Raw genomic sequence first — 7,004 nt, forward strand, 5'->3', positions numbered from 1 at the left:
CTCTCTCTCACTCTCAAATAAATAAATAAAATCTTTAAAAAAATAAAAATAAATAAAAATTAAATACAAAATTAAAAAAAGAACTGTCTATTTCTCCCTTCAATTCCATCAATTTTTACTTCATATATTTTGATGGTCTGTTATTAGGTGTATAAATGTTTATAATTGTTATATAGTCTTGCAGTATTGAGCTTTTTATTAATATATAATGTCCTTCTTTGCCTCACATGAACTTTTTTGATTTAAAATATATTTTACCTGATATTATAGCCAACACTGCTCTCTTTTGGAATATCTTTCCATCCTTTAATTTTCAATCTGTTTGTATCTTTGGATCAAAGTAAGTCTCTTGTCCTGTGTATAATTGGATAGTGTGTTTTTACCATTCTGCTAAGTTCTGTGTTGTTTTTTTTTTTGACTGAAGAGTTTAATTCATTTGCATTTAAAGTAATTACAGTGATAAGGAGGGACTTACTTCTGTCATCATATTTGTTTACTATATGCCTTGTAGCTTTTTTATTCCTCCTTTCCTGCATTACTATCTTCATTTGTGTGTAGATTTTTTTTTTTTTTTTTTTTTTTGGTAGTGAAACATTTCAATTCCCTTCTCATTTCCTTTTGGATATATTCTATAGCTATTTTCCTTATAGTTACCATGGAGATTACATTTAACATTCTAAGGTTTTAACACTTGTTTGAATTTACATAATCTTAACTTCAATAGCATATAAAAACTGCTAATTTAAGCTTTGTTGTTCACCCCTTTCAGTTGTTGATGTCATAAAATTACATCTTTATACATCGTGTGTCTAAAAACAAATGGGGGCACCTGGGTAGACTCAGTCGGATAAGCAGCTGGCTCTTGATTTTGGCTCAGGTCAAGATCTCAGGGTCCTGGGATTGAGCCTGCGTTAGGCTCTGCACTCAGCAAGGAGTCTGCTTAAAGATTCTCTGTCCCTCTGCCCCTCCCCCCACTCGTGTGCATGCACTCTTTCTCTCTAAAATAAATAAATGGATCTTTAAATAAAATAAAATAAAAACAAATAATTGGTTTTTAATGCATTAGTTTCATATATATATATATAATACAAAATGTAAAGTTACAAATCATTGTTACAATACTAACTTTTATAATAGCCCATTTATTTTCCTTTACTGTGATCTTTATTTCAGCATAAGATTTCACATTATCGGGTGCCTGCGTGGCTCAGTCGGTTAAGCAGCTGCCTTCAGCTCAGGTCATGATCCCAGGGTCCTGGAATCGAGTCCCGCATGGGGCTTCCTGCTCAGTGGGGAGTCTGCTTCTCTCTCTACCCCTCCTTCCTGCTCGTGATCTCTCTCTTTCTCTCTCTCTTAAGTAAATAAAATCTTTGTAGAAAAGTACACAAAGATTTCACATTATCATCTAGTGTTCTTGGGTCTCAACCTGCAGCACTCTTTTTAGCATTTCTTGTATGTCTAGTAGTAACAAATTTCCCCAGTTTTTGTTTATCTGGGAATGTCTTAATTTCTCCCTTATTTTTGAAGAACAGTTTTGCTTTGGATATAGGATTCTTGGTTGACAGGTTCTTTTTTTTTCTTTTAGCACTTTAAATATATCAGCTCACTGCTTTCTGGTCTACAAAGTTTTTGAAGATGAATGTGCTATTAATCTTATCAAAGACCCTTATATGTGATAAGTCACTTATCTCTTGCTGTGGTCAAGATTCTCTTTTAATCTTTGGCCTTTAACAGTTTGGTTATTATATGTCTTGGTAGGGGTCCCTACTTGGTGTTCGTTGAGCTTCTTGGATATTTATATTTATGTATTTCATCAAATTTGGGACATTTTTGCCATTATTTCTTCATATACTCTTTCTACTCCTTTCTTCTTTCCTTCTGTGACTCCCACAATGCATATATTGTTCTGCATTTGATGTCCCACAGGTCCCTTAGGCTCTGTTCACTTTTCTTCCAACTTTTTCTTTCTGTTCCTCAGACTCTATAACTTCAATTGTCCTGTCTTTCAGTTTACTGATTCTTTCTTCTGCCCGTTCAAATATGTCTTTGAATCCCTCTAGTGAATTTTTACTTCAGTTATCATATTTTTTTTAGCTTCAGAATTTCTTTTTTAAGTTTTCTGTCTTTTTATTGATATCTCCACTTTGTTTATATATTGTTTTCTTGACTTTCTCCACATCTTTTAGTTCCTTGAACATTTTTAGGACAGTTGTTTTAAAGTTTTTGTGTAGTAGATCCATCATCAGGTCCTTTTCAAGGATAGTTTCTGTTGGTTTATTTTTTCCTTTGAATAGGCTATACTTTCCTGTTTCATGGTATGCCTTGTGATTCTCTTGTTGAAAACTGGAAATTTGAATCTAATAATGTAGTTACTCTGGAAATAAAATTCTCCTTCTTCCCCAGTGTTTCCAGATTTTTTTTTTTTTTTTTTAATTTCTGTAGGCTGTTTCTGTACCAAGGGTCTGATGTAAGTGAAAACCTAAGGTCTTTTTGATCCTACTTCTTTCCCTGGGTTTGTGCAGTAACTTTCTAATTTCTCTGGAACATATCATTGCTTTTGGATGCCCTAATCTTAAATGTATGGCTCTCAAGAGGGAGAAAAAGAGAAATATGAAAGGGGAAAAAGGTGTTAGCCTTTCAAATTCTCTGGAAGTCACTTGAAGGAGGAAAGACTTGCAACAATGAAGGGAGGTACAATAACAAAGGTTTCCCTGCTCTGTATCTGCACCTCCATGTTTAGAAGCAACAATCAGTGACCATAATACAGATCCCTGATATTTGCATGACAGGATCCTTGTTGCCCACCCTGGCTCCCACAGCTGTGTGCAGCGTTCTCTTTTTTTTTTTTTTTTTTAAGATTTTATTTATTTATCAGAGAGAGAGAGACAGAGGCAGGCAGAGGGAGAGGCAGGCTCTTTGCTCAGCAAGGAGCCCAATGTGGGACTCGATCCCAGGACCCGGGGATCATGACCTGAGCTGAAGGCAGACGCTTAACCTACTGAGCCACCCAGGCGTCCCCAGGGTTCTCTTGAAATATATGCAAAGCTGCCTGATGCAGGGTGGGAAGAAGGGGGTAGGTAGCCAAGGTAAGAACTGAAATTAATGGCAATTTATCTTCCTTCCAAGTCTTCTCCTAGATGTTGGAAGCCTTCAGTAGCCTCCATAATTCCAAAGTAGCTATATCAAACAGATCTTACCAGTGTAATTGTTGTCTGAGTGGGGAGACAGATTCCTGGTGCTTCCTACTCTGCTGTCTTCCCAGAATTTTCCTCCTTATTTATTTTTATGTTCAAGATGTTGTAAATTTGGCCACTGGGTGGCCCTTCAAGCTTGTTCCTGTATATATTTCACAAGCCCCATTATTTTTTAAGCACTTCACTTTCTGGCAGAATAAGACATCCAGGCCTATCTTGTAGTTTCCACACCAGCTCTGGAATCTCTGTTTATGGAATCTTATTTCTCTAGGAAACTTTATTCTTTTAGTATAGAATGGTACTTAGGAACCAAAATCTGGGAGATGGATGTGGTAACTGCTTTGGAAAGAAATTGATACTAAGATCTTTCAACAGACAGCTAGGAATGCACACACACACACACACAAAACATAACACATCTACAGCTATTTCCCTCTTTCCCTCTCTCTCTCTTCAACTATGAGTTCATACTAATTCCTCCAATTCCAATTGAACACCACGAAAAATCTTCTAGTTTTCTTCCTCTCCATACTTGCAACTTCCTTCTCTGACAGAGAGAAACCTGGATCCCAATATTCTCAATATTTTTAACTCTTTGCACACTTCCTCTGTACATAATCAATCTTCTGACCTCCAGCTGCCTCTTTGCCCCAGACTGTCAGGCTCCACGGCCCATGGCCACCTCAAGGACAAGAAAGGGTGGAGAACAAATATATATTTTTGAACTGAAGAAAAGAACAAAAAAGGAAGGAAAGAGAGAAAGGTAGGAAAAAGGAAGAGTAAAAGAGGAGCCTTTTTGTCTGTCTTCACAGTCATATGGTATACTGTGAAGGGCAGATACTAGGATGTTGTGCAGACTGAGGAGTAACTGAGCAAAGGTGGTCAGCATCATTCAATGTTACAAAGCTCTGGGCTTCTTTTTCTCAATTCAGTCATTCTTCTATAATATACTGGGAAAGACTGCAGACTGTCCTCATTTCAAAATCTAGAGATATCCATTCTGCAAGCAAAAGAACTTCCTAAGAAAACCCTTTCCTTGTCAGTATAATGTTCAACCTAACCCAGCCATACCTGACCTCTAGGCCAACAGGTGCAGAGGCCACTGACCCTGGAGCTGAGTGGACTCTGGAAACTTTCATGTGTAAAGGAACAAAAGTCACTGGTCAAAGGTTGGCATTAAGGGAAAGCTAGTCTTCTCTAGCATGCCATTTGCTGGACACCTGGACAGGCTTGGGAAAGATGGGAACAGGGTTAGGGGTCAGGGCCAGGGGCATAGTTTAGAGCTCCATGGCAGGGCTGGTTTCAGGCAAAATTGTGAAACAGGTAACATATTACAGAAGCTGCTTCAGTCCCCATTCCAGGGGCCCCTCTGACAATCGGCTTCTTCCTGACCACAAAGTGGGATACTAGGGAGGAGGTAGAAAGGGTGGGTAATTTTGAGAGCATGGTATAAATTGGGCCAGGATACCAGAATGTCAAGGAGTCTGGATTTTAAAATAAGGGAAGGATCTCAGGTATAAGAATCTGTTCCCAGAAGTGGAGTTTATTTCCATATTTGTATTTGGAAATCATCTACCCAGTGCAAAGCAGGAATGTAGTGGTGATAAATGTAGCATTAGATGGTGATAGAAATAAGCATGAGAAATGATCGCAACTGCAAAGATTAGGCCAAGAACAGAACATGGCCCTCGTCCTCCCTGACCGGGAACACCACTAAAGCTAGTGTGGTTTGGTCATTTACTTTATACATTCACTTGTATAGAATAAGACTTGTAGTTATTCAGTGAATTAGGCAAGTTACTTAACTCTCAGTGCCTCAGTTTCCCATCTAGAAAATGAGAATAATAATACCTACTTCATAGGCTTGTTATGAGAACTAAATTACCAATTAAAGTAAATCACCTAGTACAGTACCCAGCACATTATTCTCCTTCTTATTGTTATTTGTGTCATGACCAATATCTTTCCCCTTTAAGTCCTGTGTACACAGCACTGTCAGCCCAGCCCCTCGGGTCACATCACATCAGGGAATCCTACAAGCATGCTGACCCCTAGATCCTAGACAGTGTATCATAGATAATATGCCAGACAGAGCCTGGCAGCATTATTTTGTCTATAAAACTGGTATACAGACAAAATAATGCTGTGTGCTCCTTTTATTCACCTGTCCATTCTTGAGGGCAGGTACTAAGTACTATCATGTTCCATCTGTGGAATAAAATGGGTATGAAATTGGAGTCAGAGATTCCTGGGTTTAAATCATAGACCACTTAGAACTTACATGATGTTGGACAAGTTACTTATGTTTGTTTTCTCATTAGTAATAACAATATGAGGGATGCCTGGGTGGCTCAGTCTGTTAAGTGTCTGTCTTCAGCTCAGGTCATGATCCCGTGGTCTTGGGATCGAGTCCCGCGTTGGGGCCCTTGCTCAGCAGGGAGCCTGCTTCTCCCTCTGCCTGCTGCCCCCCCTTTTGCTCTCTCTCTTTGACAAATAAATAAATTAAAATGCTTTTTTTTAAAAAAAGAATATGAATACGTATCTTCTAGGGCCACTTTGAAGATTACTCAATGCTATTAAAGTGCTGGCCCTGCCAGTAGATGGCAATGACTATTACAAAACAGTTAGTATGGACTAAGTACTAACATGTTCAGTGACTTAATGAAGTGACCCCACATAATTTTTTAATGGCTGTGTCTATTGCTGATGGGCCCTTCGACAAAACATACCCTGTGAGACCATTTAATACGTTGACTTCATTTTACAGAGAGAAAAACTGAGGCCCAGCCAGAGGACGTAATAGGTGGGGTGCCCAGCAGGGCAGGCAAAGCTAGAACCTATTTTGCACTTGACATCCTGAGTCATCCTGTAACTCACTGTCCTGGAGGGTCATTCATAATTTCTTCCAAGGTTATTTAGGTATTTCATTTCCCATTGGTTTTTCACCAGGAGAAGCCCAGTCCTGAGATCTTCAGGTGGACCCATGAAAAGTGGCTGGTTACGCTGAGCATAGTCTAGTACTCGTGGGGCAAAACAAACAGATCACTGATCCCTCTGCTGCCCCACTGCAAACGCCACTGTTTGATGTCCCTGCTCTCCATGGGAAGAGAAGAGCAAAGTCCACTGGGTTTCTCAGCTGTTCCAAAGTAAACCTCTGGCCTATACAGATCTGTAGACAATTGGTATCAATTGCTGGATTCTACAATTGAATGATTTTACCCTTTTAATTGTTCTAAATGTTCCCACAAATAGGCCTTAAACACAAATATGTACAAGTTATCTATATGTATAATTTAGTAAGACTTATTAGCCCCATAGGGTAGAATCTGCCTGAAAACAGGTTAACTACCCTCCATCCTCACTCCTTCACCCCAGAGGAAAATGGTGTGAGGTACAGAAAAATCACTGGACTGGAGCTATAAATACACAAAAATTGTAGGTCAAGTAGTGTGTGTGTGTGTGTGTGTGTGTGTGTGTGTGTGTGTTACTAAGGTTAGAGTCCCAGGATTTTATTACATCTGAAACAGGTCCAGTGGTATCTTGAATATGTTGAAATGTGAAACATTATTTATCTGCTCTGGTCTTCTTTCCAAGTTTTTAAAATTCAGAGAAAGTAGGTGTAGGGTCTGTGACAACTCTTCGTCAGTGCCAGTGAAAGGTCTCTGTTGGACCAGGATCTTTGGGCTCCTGCCTGGATATGCCACTGAAGATTACTCACAGGTTTGGCTCTCCTGGTGGGGAAAATTGGCAGCAGAAATTCAAGCCCTTCAGAGCCAAAAGTCTCTGAGGCTTTGGACAAGAGCACCTGAG

Source organism: Mirounga angustirostris, unplaced genomic scaffold (assembly GCF_029215605.1).
Source record: "Mirounga angustirostris isolate CCGP_5_RB_7025 unplaced genomic scaffold, mMirAng1.0.hap1 SCAF_1, whole genome shotgun sequence".
NCBI lineage: Eukaryota > Metazoa > Chordata > Mammalia > Carnivora > Phocidae > Mirounga > Mirounga angustirostris.